Consider the following 8196-nt stretch of genomic DNA (forward strand, 5'->3'; position numbering starts at 1 on the left):
TAATATGCATGCCCTTAGGAAAAAGGTGTTGTTTTAGCTCTATCCTAGGTTTTTCTAAGATTTGGTTTCCTATGACACCAGGCTCTCCCAAGTGGACAACTTGGGAGTGGAAAGTCCATGGCTGTCGACTGCACCGCCGATCGACTAAATCCATAAGATCGATCCAACTAGAGGGTGATTTAGTAGTGCACGGCCGCGAACCGCGAAACCGCTTTAAGTGTGTGAATTTGTGTGAATTTTCCAGGAGTGGAGGAAGTATGAACGGGATGTCAATTAAAGAAAGTAATGACACATTATTACATAGAAAATTTCATACTAGGAAATAATAAAACAATAATCAAAAGCACTTAAAAGCACATAAGGGAAACAATAAATGCATCAATAAAGGCAAAAAAATAAAGAAAAACAACCAAAACATCCAGAACATATTGGTGATTCCTATTTTGTTTATTTTAAGGAGTCGCCACCTAATTAATTTTAAAGGTGAATTAGGGCACCTAATTATTAACTTAGATAAAGCTAAACTAAACCTCTGTTAATGGTCTACTTAATTAGTGTGATTCTAGGTAAGGGTTCTAATCATCCTAATGGGAAGCTCTTAGGCATCCATTAAGATCCGTTAAACACGGTTACCGTCCAAACTTAGGTTAACTAATTAAGGCCTAAAAATGCAAATATAACATTTTAAATAATTTAGGAAAATAATTTGTAAATATTATCAAGGTTTCAAAAATAGAGAACATAAGGCTGCTATTTAAATTAAATGAGGAAATAATTTATAGAAAAGACTTTAGCCAAGTTATACTAGAAAATGTGCCGGATTAGTCAATATACTAATATGCCTTTGAAATAATTCAATGATTAAGTGTCAATTGATTTAAATTGCTCAAATTTATCAAATAAGGTCAAGAAGGCAATAAGCAAATTAGCTCCTTATTGTTATATGGAAAGTAGTTTTAAAATATAACTATTCTCTTTTATGAAAATTGGGCTATGTTTAAAAAATAAGTATTTAAATTAAATTTGAGGAAAACGATTCATCTATAGCCATTACTAGAAATGATCATTTAATGCCTTTATGTAAAATTAATCATAAAATTTAGAATATAAAAAAAGGGAACTTATAAAATAACGTTTAGGCTATAATTTGAAGTAGGTGAATAGTTTGAAATCAGACTTAATTCTTAATCAAATTACTCAATCCATTTTCGACTTGAAAAAAAATAGAAATTAACAGAAATTTGAACTGGCGAAATAGGCTAGATTATTAAAGTTTTAAACACGTTATTTCGAAAGCAAATTCAAACTCTAACTACCCATTATCACTAAACTATCCCCACTAATTTTACTAGAATTTATCTAAACTAAGAAAACAGAGAGAAGGTAAATGTTAGTCAAGCAATCAAATATACAAAAAAAGAACAAAGCAAAGGAAATAAAATGTTTGAATGGGCTCGGCCCATTTTAATGCTGTTGCGTTCTGTGCTTGCTATTGGGCTTTGGCCCAAAATTCTTTTTTTTTTTTTTTTTTTTTGCTGCGGACAGGGGGCTGACTCAAGAGAGAAATCATGTTGGGCTTTAGCCCAACACCGAATGCGGAAGAAGACGAATCCCTCGGACTTGCACGCGATGGTCATGCATAAAAATGAAGGAAAAAGGATTAGTACGTAATCAATAAATAAGGCTAAACATATATAATGTAAATTCAAAACAAACAGATCAACGACTTGTATACATGCTATGTATATTTGAGTATATTCCGTATATACATTCATAAAGAGGCTTAGAGGGTTAATATCGAAAAGCTTTTGCCCCCGTCTTCTCGATGTTGCACAAGTTCCAAGGGATTTCACAAATCCTAGGCATGGCTAACAACTGGGAGGGTTCAAGCTTGATCCGTAATGACCAACTAACCTCCCCATCAACGTGCTAATCCAACATACTTATAATATACACTCACATACATACTCAACAATGGTATACTTATAATGTAAGAGCATAAAAAAAAAATTAACAGATGCAGGCAACATAACATGCTCACAGAACTAAAATTCTCAATCCCCACTCTGAGGTGCCTTAAAAGGCTTCCCTAGGTCATGTGACTTAGAGTTTACGTATACACAAATGACTTTCTTCTGACCGAATCCAAATCCGAGCCGAGCGACGACGACGACGCGAGGGGAGGCCCTCTTCTTAACCCTTTGGCAACAAGAAGGATCCTAACTTTTTTTCCACCACCTATGAGGGACAAATGCTCATTTCATAAAGCAAGAGGGAACAACTCATTTTCCCTCCATTTCCCATTCAACCTATCAATTAAATCCAAAAAATCCACTGGTTGCATTAAGGAGCTGCTAATAAGAATCTCAGTGAAGTTCCCAGATGTAGATCTATCAACTATTTGATCTTTTGAACTTCTCCTCCAATAAAGGAACACGATCAGAACCAGCAGCAGGATTGAGAATGAAGCGACAAAGACAATGGTTAAAATGAACTTAAGGGCACGTACATGCTTCTTTCGTGTTCTCTGGGGTTCGTAAACAACACATAGTGGTAAATTCATTCATGTATCCCATCACAAAGCTTGTGGTTCCCAACTACTACAACAACACTTAAATTGGAAAATGGTCCATCGACAGGAACATTACCCTCTAGATTATTAAATGACAGGTTCAAGTAGATTGAGGAAGTAAGAGTTCCCAATGAATGAGGAATTGGCCCTTATAGGTTGTTAGAGGAAAGATCTAACAACTGTAGATTCTGCAAGCCTCCTAAATCAGGAATGGTTCCTTGGAGGGAGTTCTCGTGCATATGGATTTGCAGCAAAGCCAAGCACTTCCCTAAGGATGGCGGTATTATAGCAGAAAAGTTGTTATGAGAAAAACCAAGAGAATTTAGATGGCTCCAATTGCCTACATATGTTGGGAGATTCCCAGTAAAGGAGTTATAAGACACGTTAAATAGTGCGAGATGAAAGAGTCATGAGTTCCTGGGGTATGGTTCCACTCAGATTGTTTTTGTAAAGTTGCATATACTGCGGCTGCTTACAGTTTGCTAGAGTTGGAGGTATGCTTTCCTCTAGGTTGTTACAGGACAAATAAAGATACAAAAGTTTAGTGAGGTTGCCTATAGAAGAAGGGATTACCCCCGTCAAAGAATTTGAATCCAAACCGAGATTTCCCAAGTTTGGTAGACTGCCAACAGATTCTGGAATGCTGCTTGTTAGACGGTTGCAGTCCAAGTAGAGTAAATCAAAGCTCACTAAGTTTGAGATGTCTTTAGGTATAGTTCCTCGAATTTGATTTCCCGTTATAATTATTAGCCTTGTCAAATGGCTAGAAAGGTTCGCTATGGAGTTGGGAAGAAATTGATATTACTTCAAGAAAGGACAAATTGTACAATTAAGTAGGAAACTCCTCTGATAGTCTATTTACTGCTACTCCAATCTCTCATCATTTGGTCAATCAAGCTATAGAATCAGGTACTTGTCCAATTCGAAATTGTTATACGATAAGTGCAACTCTTGTAAAGATGTAAAATTTCCAATAGAAGCAGGAATTGTTCCTGTTAGATTGTTATTTCTGAAATAAAGTTGCACTAGTTTGGTTAATGATCCAAATTCATAAGGAATCTCTCTTACAAGATAGTTCTGCTCTAAGACAAGTATCTTGAAGTTGACACAATGCGTAAGGTTAACCGGAATTGTTCCTCCTAGTAAGTTAAAACTCAGATTCAACTTTTGAATCCTAAATAACCTGCTAAGTTCTTGAGGAATTTGACCATGGATCGAATTTTCGGCAAGGTCAAGAGAATACAGGAACGAAAGGTTTCCAAGATGAGCTGAGATTGTACCTGCCAATCTCTGGCCTTTCAGATTCAAACGGATGACTCTGCCATGTCTAAGGCTACATTTTACTCCAGCCCACTGGCAGAAGTTGACAGATTCGTTCCATGAGGCTACAACTCCTGATGGATCTTCAGTTATTTCGGACTTGAAGCTAATTAAGGCAAGCTTATCAGTCTCATTAGTAAGTAGTGCAGCTGCAGCATACTGAAAAGAAAAGGAAAGTGAGAGTTGGAGCACACAAAGGCGGACCCAGAATTTTAACACGCTCGGGCACTATTATCTTAACATGAACACCAACAAAAATTTTAATGACGACTGAGGGATAACATTGTGTCGGACCGGTCCCTAATAGTGTAGCGGTGGCAAAAATACAAGTATATAGGTCAAATATGTATAATAAATAAAATTTAACGTAGTGAAGCAGATGAAAGAGATAGCTCAGTGGCTAAGGCTGCGCAACATGTGGTGATAGTGCAGGTTCGAATCTGGGCCAGCTCATTTAAAGCTTATTGTTTTCCTAAAATAGGCTCAAAAAAATAATTAAAACTGACATTCGAGTTCGATCGGGGGTGAAATTTAAGGGAAGCAGCAGTTGCAACCAACGTGCTCCAAAGTTACTTTCGTTTGTTAGAATGCACAATTAAATATCTACTAGTTTTTCAAGGTATATACACATATATATACATAATTTTTTTCGAAGGGTGGGATTTCACGTGCACTCCCACCATTACATGTAGGTCCGCCTCTGGGAGCACAAGAAACAAAGCGCAAAAGCTAAAACTTGTTGAGGGAAGTTCCATTATGGAGAATGTCAAGGAATTTTCAAGGAATTTGTTTATCGGTGTCTAATATGAGAAGCAACCTAAGGTTTGTTACTTATAGGAGTTGTGGACTAGCTGTTGAGTTTAAAGCCCACAAATGCATTAAGTGAGGGACTTTAAAGGTGAAGTATGAATTGGGAAATGAAATCAGTAAGTGTCGTGTGATTGCTACCGTTCGCTTTGCAATTTCCATTGCCGGTATTGCAGAATATAATTTCGTTCTATCCAGGGAAGAATTAATCCAAACCTTGGCAACTGCGAGGGGATTAAATTCTTTAAGGAAACACAGTTTTTCTGTGGGCTCGAAATAAACATATTGTTCTTTAGTTTATGTAAACAAATTACTATTTGAATAACAGGAATCACAAACTTAAAGAATTTAATTAATTATACTTCTGTTTCATCTAATATTATGTTCTGGTTGGAGACTAAAATCCTTGGATTTTCTACTCCAGTAATCTACTCGATTTGAAGATATAAAAACTTCATCGAGATTATTACTTTGTGTGTTCGATTAGAAGAATATAAAAACTTCATCGACGTTGTTACTTTGTGCGTTCTATTTATTGATTCCGGTTCTATTTTGTTGTCAAACAGAAAAATGGCTGATATCACTGTCGAGAACGCTACTGGTCCTGGTGCAAAGACTATCGCTTCTTCCAGTCGCACCACAACTGTCCCTGCGATGGCTGCGGCAAAGAAGCCCGGAAAGTTTTCTGGCATAGACTTTAAACGGTGGCAACAGAAAATGTTCTTCTATTTAACAACCCTCAGTCTGCAAAAATTTATTACTGAGGAAGTTCCTGTTCTACCAGAAGAGACTCCGGACAACGAACATTTCATCGTAACGGAGGCATGGAATCATTCTGATTTTCGTAAAAACTATATTCTCAATGGGCTGGATGATGGTCTTTATAATGTCTATAGCGGCTGTAAGACGTCTAAGGAATTATGGAATGCTTTGGACAAGAAATATAAGACCGAGGATGCTGGGTTGAAAAAATTTGTTGCTGCGAAGTTCTTGGACTTTAAATGGTAGATAATAAATCTGTCATGTCGCAAGTCCAGGAACTTCAAGTGATTAGACATGATCTGCCTGCGGAAGGAATGGTAGTCAATGGAGCTTTCCAGGTTGCGGCCTTTATTGAAAAATTGCCACCTTTGTGGAAGGATTTTAAAAACTACGTAAAGCACAAACGTAAGGAAATGACATTAGAAGATCTAATCGTCCGTCTTAGAATTGAGGAAGACAACAGATCTGCTGAGAAGAAGGCCAATGGCAAACAAGCAATAATGGGGGCAGACATCGTTGAAACTGCCCCTTCAAGTTCAAAGAAAAGGAAGCGGGCTTCTGGAGGGAAGAATGTTCCAAGCAAGAAAAAATTCAAAGGAAGTTGTTACAATTGCGGCAAAATTGGACACATGGCTTCAGACTGTCGTGCTCCCAAAAAGGATAAGGAGAAGAAGAAAGGTCAAGACAATATGGCTGAAATGAATAATGAAGTGGATAATCTATGTGCCATGTTGTCCGAATGCAACTTGGTAGGTAACCCGCGAGAATGGTGGACAGACTCGGGCGCTACTTGCCACGTGTGTTCTAACAAGGAATTCTTTTCTTCTTATGATGCAGTTGGCCCCAACGAGACGATCTTCATGGCCAATTCCGCTACTGCCAAAATCGAGGGAACAAGCAACATTGCCTTGAAAATGAAGTCTGGAAAGATTGTAACGCTCACGAATGTCCTTCATGTTCCAGATATGCGGAAGAACTTAGTCTCAACTTCAATACTAGTCAAGAATGGATTTAAATGTGTTTTTGTTTCTGATAAGGTTGTTGTTAGTAAAAACGATATGTATGTTGGAAAGGGCTACCTCACAGAAGGCCTTTTCAAACTCAATGTAATCTCAATTGATATGAATAAAATTTCTCCTTCATCTTATTTACTTGAGTCAAGTAGTCTATGGCATGCACGTTTGGGACATGTTAATTATAAAACATTGCAAAAAATGATTAGCTTGGAAATACTTCCTAAGTTTGAATGCAATAAGTCTAAATTTCAAGTATGTGTTGAATCCAAGTATGCTAAGTATCCTTATAAGTCTATTGAAAGGAATTCCAATCCTTTAGACTTAATTCATACCGACATTTGTGATATGAATTCAACACCATCACGTTGTGGGAAAAAGTACTTTATACCTTTTATTGACGATAGCACTAGATATTGCTATGTGTATTTACTTAATAGCAAAGATGAAGCTATTAATGCATTTATACAATACAAAAATGAAGTCGAAACACAACTGAACAAGAAAATCAAAATGATTAGAAGTGATAGGGGTGGAGAGTATGAATCTCCCTTTGAAGAAATATGCTTAGAATATGGAATTATTCATCAAACTACTGCCCCATACACCCCACAATCCAATGGAATTGCAGAAAGAAAGAATCGAACATTGAAGGAAATGATGAATGCCTTATTGATAAGTTCTGGTTTACCGCAAAACTTATGGGGCGAAGCTATCCTTACAGCAAGCCGTATACTCAACCGAGTGCCCCATAGCAAAACAAAGTCCATTCCATATGAAGAATGGAAAGGTAGAAAGCCTAGCTTAAAATATTTCAAAGTGTGGGGGTGTTTAGCCAAGGTACAAATACCTATACCCAAAAGGGTAAAAATTGGACCAAAAACCATTGATTGTGTTTTTATAGGATACACCACCAATAGTAAAGTGTATCATTTTCTGGTTCATAAATCAGAAAATCCCGACATTCATGTTAATACGGTAATGGAATCTAATAATGCTGAATTTTTTGATAATATTTATCTGTATAAAATAGAATGTGAGTCGTCTGGTGAAAGACCTAAACGACCTCGGGAAGAAACAAAGGAAAATATGCCTAACGAAGAGAATCCAAGACATAGCAAACGTCAGAGAACATCGACTTCCTTTGGTCCAGACTTTTTGACATTCTTAGTAGAGAATGAGCCTCAAACTTTCAAGGAAGCAATGTCTTCCTCCGAAGCACAATATTGGAAAGAGGCAATCAATAGTGAAACAAAATTCATATTAAACAATCATATTTGGGAATTGGTTGATCTTCCTCCGGGAAACAAACCTTTAGGCTCCAAATGAATTTTCAAGAAGAAAATGAAAGATGATGGCACTATTGATAAATATAAGGCAAGACTCGTTGTCAAAGGATTCAGACAACGAGAAGGTCTTGATTATTTTGATACATACTCGCCGGTAACGAGGATAACATCCATTTGGGTATTGATAGCGTTGGCTGCAGTGTACGGACTCCATATCCATCAAATGGACGTGAAAACAGCCTTCTTGAATGGAGAGTTAGAGGAAGAATTCTATATGGATCAACCCGAAGGGTTCATAACTCCCGAAAAATAGAAGAAGGTGTGTCGACTTGTTAAGTCACTTTATGGACTTAATCAAGCACCCAAACAATGGCATGCAAAATTTGACCAGACAATGTTGGCAAATGGATTTAAAATTAATAAATGTGATAAA

The 8196-nt window shown here is 37.0% G+C and overlaps 1 pseudogene; it reads right to left on the bottom strand.

Moving 5' to 3' along the window:
* Positions 1 to 2260: 2260 nt before the first annotated feature.
* Positions 2261 to 4861, bottom strand: LOC132625695 (putative receptor-like protein kinase At3g47110; annotated as a pseudogene).
* Positions 4862 to 8196: the final 3335 nt, after the last annotated feature.

Source organism: Lycium barbarum, unplaced genomic scaffold, assembly GCF_019175385.1.
Source record: "Lycium barbarum isolate Lr01 unplaced genomic scaffold, ASM1917538v2 unchr_scaffold_32, whole genome shotgun sequence".
NCBI classification, from domain to species: Eukaryota; Viridiplantae; Streptophyta; class Magnoliopsida; order Solanales; family Solanaceae; genus Lycium; species Lycium barbarum.